Source organism: Salvelinus alpinus, chromosome 2, assembly GCF_045679555.1.
Source record: "Salvelinus alpinus chromosome 2, SLU_Salpinus.1, whole genome shotgun sequence".
Taxonomy (NCBI): Eukaryota; Metazoa; Chordata; class Actinopteri; order Salmoniformes; family Salmonidae; genus Salvelinus; species Salvelinus alpinus.
This window is the reverse complement of record NC_092087.1, coordinates 101,591,353-101,600,720: the sequence shown is the minus strand read 5'-3', so window position 1 is coordinate 101,600,720 and position 9,368 is coordinate 101,591,353. Positions and strand designations below refer to the sequence as shown.

At 39.5% G+C, this 9,368-nt stretch overlaps 1 protein-coding gene and 1 pseudogene across 3 annotated transcripts in view; one reads left to right on the top strand and one right to left on the bottom strand.

The window, feature by feature from the left end:
* The window catches only part of LOC139546522 (zinc finger protein ZFP2-like), a 415,728-nt gene that overhangs the window by 292,265 nt on the left and 114,095 nt on the right, over window positions 1-9,368 (bottom strand). The window lies entirely within an intron of this gene.
* On the top strand, window positions 894-3,630 carry LOC139551987 (zinc finger protein 271-like; annotated as a pseudogene).

Sequence of the window (9,368 nt, the reverse complement as noted above, 5' to 3'; positions counted from 1 at the left end):
TTTAATTAGAATATAGCAATTATGCTCTCTCCTCAATCACTTACAGTTTGTTTGGAAAGTATTCAGACCCCTTGACTTTTCCCCATTTTGTTATGTTACAGCCTTATTAAAAAATGTATTAAATGAAACAATTTCCTCAGCAATCTACACAGCGGAAACAAGTTTTTTATACATTTTTGCAAATGTTTTAAACACAAAAAAATGATTTACATAAGTATTCAGACCCTTTGCTATATGAGACTCATAATTGAGCTCAGGTGCATCCTGTTTCCATTGATCATCCTTGAGATGTTTCTACAACTAGAATGGAGTCCACCTGTGGTAAATTAAATTGATTGGACATGATTTGGAAAGGCACACACCTGTCTATATAAGGTCCCACAGTTGACAGTGCAGATCAGAGCAAAAACCTAGCCATGAGGTTGAAGGAATTGTCCGTAGAGCTCCGAGACAGGATTGTGTTGAGGCACAGATCTGGGGAAGGGTACCAAAACATTTCTGCAGCATTGAAGGCCCCTGATTTAGCCCCCTGCAGTAAAAGGTTATTCATGGAGTAAAATTATCTGTTTAAGTCATTAGTAAAGGGCACATCGTTAAGAATACAAGGATCTTTTTTTTGTGGTCTATATCCTCTCAATCATTTATTCCTTCATAAACAGAAAACGTTTACCTAAACACAACATGTGTGCAAGGGCCCCTCTAGGTTCACAATCTCTTGACCATTAAATCTGGATAGCTGACAACTATTTTTTAAAGGGTAAAAGTGATCTGTTTAGGTCGTCAGTAAAGGAAGTATAGTTAAAGAGTACAATGACCCTTTCAAAGAGGATGGTGTGAGGCCTCTGGGGCTTATTTTGGGGGGGTTGACTGAGACATCCCTCGGACAGTCTTTTATGGGGGGTAAAATGTATCTGTTTAGGTCATCAGTAAAGGGGACATCTTAAAGATTACAATGACCCTTTCAAAGACAGACATCCCCCGGACCTCCCCCCATAACTATTTTTAAAAGGGTAAAAATTATCTGTTTAGGTCGTTAGTATATATATGTTTTGAAAGACACCTGGGGGTCCAGGTTGTTAGTTATTTTGTGTACATGTAACCGATGTGAAATGGCTAGCTAGTTAGCGGTGGTGCGCGCTAGCAGCCTTTCAGTCGTTGACGTCACTTGCTCTGAGACATTGAAGTAGTGGTTCCCCTTGCTCTGCAAGGGCCGCGGCTTTTGTGGAACGATGGGTGACTGTTGTTGATGTGTGCAGAGGGTCCCTGGTTCGCGCCCGGGTATGGGCGAGGGGACGGACGTGGATAAGAGCGTCTGCTAAATGACTTAAATGTAATGTAATGTTATACTGTTACATTCATATAGTTCCCCTGTGTGCAAGGGCCCCCCTAGATTCACAACTTCTTGACTCTTAATTCTACTTGCACACCATCCCGGATCCGGGAGCACCCCCCACAGTAAAAAAGCTGACTAGCATAGCCTAGCATAGCGTCACAAGTAAATACAAGCATCTAAATATCATTAAATCACAAGTCCAAGACACCAGATGAAAGATACAGATCTTGTGAATCCAGCCATCATTTCTGATTTTTAAAATGTTTTACAGGGAAGACACAATATGTAAATCTATTAGCTAACCACGTTAGCAAAAGACACCACTTTTTTTACTCCACCAGTTTTTTACTCCATCAGTAGCTATCACTAATTCGACTAAATAAAGATATATATAGCCACTAACCAAGAAACAACTTCATAAGATGACAGTCTGATAACATATTTATGGTATAGCATAGTTTTTTTTAGAAAAATGTGCATTTTTCAGGTATAAATCACAGTTCTACATTGCAGCTGCAATCTGAAATAGTGCCGAAGCTGCCAGAATAATTACAGAGACCAACGTCAAATACATAATTACTCATCATAAAACATTTCTGAAAAATACACAGCGTACAGCAAATGAAAGCCCAACATCTTGTGAATCCAGCCAATATGTCAGATTCTTTAAGTGTTTTACAGCGAAAACACAATATAGCATTATATGAGCGTACCACAATAGCCAGAATCACAACCGCATTTACCAGCAGTAAATGTTAGCGATCGTAACAACCCAACAAAAGATATATCATTTTACTAACCTTGATATACTTCATCAGATGACAGTCCTGTAACATCATATTACACAATGCATATAGCTTTTGTTCGAAAATGTGCATATTTAGCAGCACAAATCGTGGTTATACTATGTAATCAGTAAAAACATGGCATGCATTCTGGCCGGCGCCATCTTGGAGAAGCGCCTATTCTATTCTAATAAAAAAACTATTTATAAACTTGACTAAAAAATATAAGTTGACTGTGGGAAAGGTTGCAAATCTTCATCAGAACTTAAAATACACCAGAGAACACACACAGGAGAGAAACCTTATAGCTGTGGTCAATGTGGGAAGAGTTTTACTAGATATAGCCAGCTGATTGTACACCAGAGAACACACACAGGAGAGAAACCTTTTAGCTGTGATCAATGTGGGAAGAGTTTTACTACATCTAGCGTTCTGACTCGACATCAGAGAACACACACAGGAGAGAAATCTTATAGCTGTGGTCAATGTGGGAAGAGTTTTACTAGATATAGCCAGCTGATTGTACACCAGAGAACACACACAGGAGAGAAACCTTTTAGCTGTGATCAATGTGGGAAGAATTTTACTACATCTAGCGATCTGACAGTGCACTGGAGAATACACACAGGAGAGAAACCTTATAGCTGTGATCTATGTGGGAAGAGTTTTAGTCAATCTGGAGCTCTGACCAATCACCAGAGAATACACACAGGAGAGAAATCTTTTAGCTGTGGTCACTGTGGGAAGAGTTTTACAGCATCTAGCCATCTGAAGATACACCAGAGAACACACACAGGAGAGAAACCTTTTAGCTGTGATCAATGTGGGAAGAGTTTTACTACATCTAGCGTTCTGACTCGACATCAGAGAACACACACAGGAGAGAAATCTTTTAGCTGTGGTCAATGTGGGAAGAGTTTTACAGCATCTAGCCATCTGAAGATACACCAGAGAACACACACAGGAGAGAAATCTTTGAGCTGTGACCAATGTGGGCAGAGTTTTACTAGATATACACATCTGATTGCACACCAGAGAACACACACAGGAGAGAAACCTTTTAGCTGTGGTCAATGTGGGAGGAGTTTTACAACATCTAGCCATCTGAAGATACACCAGAGAACATACACATCTGATTGCACACCAGAGAACACACACAGGAGAGAAACCTTATAGCTGTAATCAATGTGGGAAGAGTTTTAGTCAATCTGGAGCTCTGACCAAACACCAGAGAATACACACAGGAGAGAAACCTTATAGTTGTGGTCAATGTGGGAAGAGTTTTGGTCAATCTGTAGAGCTGACAGTGCACCAGAGAATACACACAGGAGAGAAACCTTATAGCTGTGGTCTATGTGGGAAGAGTTTTACTAGATCTAGCTATCTGACAGTGCACCAGAGAACACACACAGGAGAGAAATCGTATAGCTGTGACCATAGGTAATCTGATAAAAGATCTCTGACTAAACATCAGAAAATACATGAAGCAGTTGTTTCATGATATCAATGAATTAATGTCACAATGTAGAATCAAAGTGTAGCTAAATAGAATAACTTTGGTCATACCCAGTCAGCACGTGACGTCCAAGGACGTCGAAATATGGGCGATATCAGGTCTGTCTGTTGTGGCCGCTATTTCGCCCCAAAATAGTCATCCCTAAAGGGGCTGTGTATAACTATGTAAATGTCTCTCGGACAAGGTAACTTTTATCAATATACACTCTAAAAAGTAAAGGTTCCTGGAGTATCCTTTAGGGGTTCTTCAAATTGAAACTGTGTGGGACCCCCTATAAGTTATTTGAAGAACCTTTTGTGGGAACCCCTATAAGTTCTTTGAAGAACCCCATATCATGGTTCATCAAAGAACCTTTTGGGGTTCATTTTTTAACTCCCTGTCCACCCTCCCTGCATTATAAAAACATATTTTAATAATAACAATATTGATATAAATAATTAATAGTTTATTTAGTGGCACCACAAATGTGAATTAATATTTACCAAACAAAACACATTACAAAATTGCAACATTTCTGCAGACATGTCAGACCATAATAAATAATACATTTACTTTGTATAGTGCTTTTCATAACATTTAAAAATATATAAATAATGATGTACAATAAAAACAACATACATTAAAAATTAATCATAGGTAAACTAACAATATTGTAAACTTGATGCTAAATACAGATTTTTCAGCTTTAGTGTGTATATCGTTCCACTTAGTTATGTTAGGAAGTTTGCCATCTTTTTGACCGGCCCTGGTAACTTCACCCCAACTTCTCTTATCCCCAGAACACAGTAACTTAACAATATAAGTGTTTTTCTGACACTTTTGGGAAATGTAAGGGAAAATAAAAAATACAGCCGTAGCAGAGCGCCAAGTCCCATGGGGACGTCCTCGAGGGCGTGGATGTTCTCCCCATCAAAGGCCAGCGGGATTTCACTCTCATGGTGAAATGGATTTCCGCCGATGTGCAGTAAAGGAGTGAAGAGCGGTGAAATCTGTGTCAACAAAAGTAAGAAAAGATTAATACACATACAAATAACAAAGAACAGAACAAATGTTCAGCTGTAGTTTTATATAAGCATGCACACCTATGTTTATGAAGAAACAGATGATTGGTGCATAGGCATACCTTGTCACGGACATAAAGGCCTCTCGGGTCCTCATTGAAGCAGTAGGGCAAGAGCAGAATCACTGCTGTGGTCTCCAGTCCTAGTAAAGTAAAGCAATGATCTTACTACACTTGATCATTTTATTACAAAATACATTAGAGAAAGGGAAGGAATAAGAGCAAATACCTCTTCTGTATTGTCCTTCAGGGACTGTCAAAATAGCAGGATGATGTCCTCACCCCTGCCTCGCCTCTCTACCTCTGATAGTCCTTGAATTATATTTTTGTCTATATCCATTCCATGGACTTTATACATTTATGAGAAGATCTGAAAAGATAATTTGCACACATTTGTATGCTAATAGATGTCAGTTTGTATTGACTGCTATGTAGGTTAAATGTACACTTCAAATGCAGATGTCCTACAACATATCTGTACCTTCTTCTTGATTCCAATTGCATTGTGTCCATGTTCTGTCCTATAAGAATTTCAAAGGAAGAGAAAATGTGTCAAAGAATAGTCTTACAAGCATTTAAATATATATATTAAATAAATATTGAAAGATAAATGGCATCGACATACAATGTAATGTAAAATAGAAGAACATATTGAAGAAGCACTAGCCAATACAGTAATGCCATACTGTAACAGTACTGCCATACAGGCCTAATATCACATTTCAAGATATCTTCGTACACAAATTGTTCAATATTTTATCAGGCTGACTTGAAAGATTATACGCAACATTTTGCTGCGTGGCAATACTGTGTTTGGATTCTGAAGGGCATTTATACAAAAGAGGTAGTCTAGACACTGTATTAATATCATTATGCATTTGAATCCCATCTACAGCTACCATCTAAGATATTAATTTTCCCTCCACAAGGGGGCAGACATGTAACGTTTCCAAAATGGGATAGTATTGTCCATGTAACGTTTCCAAAATGGGATAGTATTGTCCATGTAACGTTTCCAAAATGGGATAGTATTGTCCATGTAACGTTTCCAAAATGGGATAGTATTGTACATGTAACGTTTCCAAAATGGGATAGTATTGTCCATGTAACGTTTCCAAAATGGGATAGTATTGTCCATGTAACGTTTCCAAAATGGGATAGTATTGTACATGTAACGTTTCCAAAATGGGATAGTATTGTACATGTAACGTTATGCCCCCTTGTGAGTTAATAGTATTGCATGCTGAAGCAGGCTATATTAAGAGGAAGACCTCCATTGACGATTCAGTTTGTTGTAACATCTCGTCTAGACAGGTCACCGTCCTTAGTTAGTTAGTTAACGTTAGTTAGTTAGTTACCGTTAGTTAGTTAGTTAACTAAGCTAACGTTGTTACTGCACATTGTGGTGGAAATTCTAACCAATCAGGAGAGACTTTGTCATTTCTTCAAACAATCAACCTTTATTTGATAAGAATTGCAATAATGTAGCTGGTCAGCCCTACACTCTGAGGTGGAAGGCCGAGAGCTCGATGACACAAGGAGTTCAGAAGCCTTATATAGTCAAACTATCTTGTGCATATAGAAAACACGTGATCTTGGTGTGTGTCCGTGTGTGGAGAACGAGACACAGACTAACTGGGGATTGGTCGTCTCGTTCTGTAGCAACAGATAGTTATTCTAGTTTTACAGTGAGGTGTCAAAACAACAGGAAGTCACTCTAGACACAGTTCCTCTGAAGTAGATCAATGGTTCCCTGAATTGGGCCAAGCGCCTTTGGCGCCTGTCTGTCCAGAGGGTGTGTCTAGAGCTAGTCTGGAGATAAATCAGATCCAGCCTGAACTGTGTGATGTAGTAGGGAGTTGTAGTTTCTCTAGAGATAAATCAGATCCAGCCTGAACTGTGTGATGTAGTAGGGAGTTGTAGTTTCCAACAGGACTATTCTACATAGTTTAGCGCATAAAACGTAATTAACTACAATGACCTTCAACAGGCTAGGGAAGTCCCAAGGATGTATCTCTACCTGAAAATACATGATCTAAGTGATTGATAGTTGGTATTCAGCAGTCATAAAGCCTTATTAACTTTAATGAACTACTAAAATAGTGATTTTGTCAGACAGCATAGACAGCAGCTCTACACTTTATTGACTGACTGATCCATTCATCCTTCCATCCCTCCTCAGCCTTCCTCTCCTCTGAAGACCCAGTGAGGGTGGAGCTCAGTCAGAGAGCTGTTGAGGGACTGGTTAGGAAGAACACTTCTACAGCCAGAGAGGTGAGAGGTCACACATGGTTTAGATGGTAAATATTTATGTCCCCTTAGTGGTTCATCACGTCAGCAAAAGGGAATATGTTCCATCATCTATGTTTATTTACATTAGTGCAAATTGTCCACTGATATGGGTGTAATTTCTCACCCCTTTTGGCTGTATGAAAGTTATTTTCCCCTCAGACACACAAATTTGTTCTTTGCTATTATGAAGGTCATTTGTGTAGAATGTACTTTTCCCCACTCATTCACACCTTTTTACTTTGCTTATTTATATTCAGTGGCCTGACTGCATCCAGACTATGTCAAAGGCCCATCCTGGTAGATCTGAACCTAATGAGGCTTGGAGTGATCGGATGACAGAAGTCACATTTAGGTGCCAGGTGTAACTGAGGCCATAGATGCTCCATATCCATTACTTTGAGTGTTTTATTTAATATGACTGAATGTGTTTCTTTCTGTGTTACAGGGGCAGTCAAGAAATGGAACAGAAAAGCCACAGAACATGACATGAGCTGTGGGAGACCACCTCAAGCCCCTGGTAGAGCCGGGGGTGGTGTTTACCACGCCTTCAGCAGGCTGGAAAAGTGGGATTGATGCTGTTTTTCATACTAAGATGGAGGGTCTGTTGATTGGTCAGTCATTGGGTTAATTTGTTGAAATCAAATCAAGCTTTATTTACACAGCACATTTCAGACATCGATGCAACACAATGGCTTCACAGGAGAAAATAAACATAAATATTTAGTACACCATCAGAAGACTAAGAACTGAAAGACTAATGAGCATTGATTAAAACACTAATTGGATGGAATATCCAACCCAAAATACATGCTTGTTTTTTTAAGAGGGGCTCTGAAAGACACTATGGGGGGTGTCCACTGAAAGTTGACAAGTAACAGCAACTGGGACCTAAAAGACACCCACCATGAGACCCACTAAATCTGCCCAAGAAGAGGCAAACAAAAGAAAAACCCACACCAAACTTAAAGACAGGAAGCAAACCAAAGGAGCAACTAAAGGTGTTGACTCTCCACATCTATCAAGACAACTGGAGCACTGGGCCAGACACTCTTAAATAGAACCTGGACCAGCTCAGGTGAAACACCTTCCCACTAAACAAGATGGACAAGCCAGCACAGGTGTAACACATACTGACTAACGAGGTGACACCAATCAGTGCACCCAAGACACATTTCAGTTGAATGCATTCAGTTGTACAATCAATCAAATGTATTTATAAAGCCCTTCTTACATCAGCTGATGTCACAGAGTGCTGTACAGAAACCCAGCCTAAAACCCCAAACAGCAAGCAATGCAGGTGTAGAAGCACGGTGGCTAGGAAAAACTCCCTAGAAAGACCAGAACCTAGGAAGAAACCTAGAGAGGAACCAGGCTATGAGAGGTGGCCAGTCCTCTTCTGGCTGTGCCGAGTGGAGATTATAACAGAACATGGCCAAGATGTTCAAATGTTCATAGATGACCAGCAGGGTCAAATAATAATAATTACAGTGGTTGTTGAGGGTGTAACAGGTCAGCACCTCAGGAGTAAATGTCAGTTAGCTTTTCATAGCCAATCATTCAGAGTATCTCTACAACTTCCATTTCACATAATCATCTACAATGCTTCACCTTCTACAATATAAACAAGGTGTCTACTGGCTGTAAACAATTAAAAACAAGAAAAAACACGTTTCTAAATAATAATATACGATCGTATTATTTTTTTCTCCTTTTTCTTTCTATAGAATCCTAGAACTCACTATCTTCTAGAACTCTCGTCTTCCTAAAACTCACTAGCTTCTAGAACTCTCGTCTTCCTAAAACTCACTAGCTTCTAGAACTCTCGTCTTCCTAAAACTCACTAGCTTCTAGAACTCTCGTCTTCCTAAAACTCACTAGCTTCTAGAACTCTCGTCTTCCTAAAACTCACTAGCTTCTAGAACTCTCTTCTTCCTAAAACTCACTAGCTTCTAGAACTCTCGTCTTCCTAAAACTCACTAGCTTCTAGAACTCTCGTCTTCCTAAAACTCACTAGCTTCTAGAACTCTCGTCTTCCTAAAACTCACTAGCTTCTAGAACTCTCGTCTTCCTAAAACTCACTAGCTTCTAGAACTCTCGTCTTCCTAAAACTCACTAGCTTCTAGAACTCTCGTCTTCCTAAAACTCACTAGCTTCTAGAACTCTCGTCTTCCTAAAACTCACTAGCTTCTAGAACTCTCGTCTTCCTAAAACTCACTAGCTTCTAGAACTCTCGTCTTCCTAAAACTCACTAGCTTCTAGAACTCTCGTCTTCCTAAAACTCACTAGCTTCTAGAACTCTCGTCTTCCTAAAACTCACTGGCTTCTAGAACTCTCGTCTTCCTAAAACTCACTAGCTTCTAGCTTCTTCTCCTCACTGTGGAG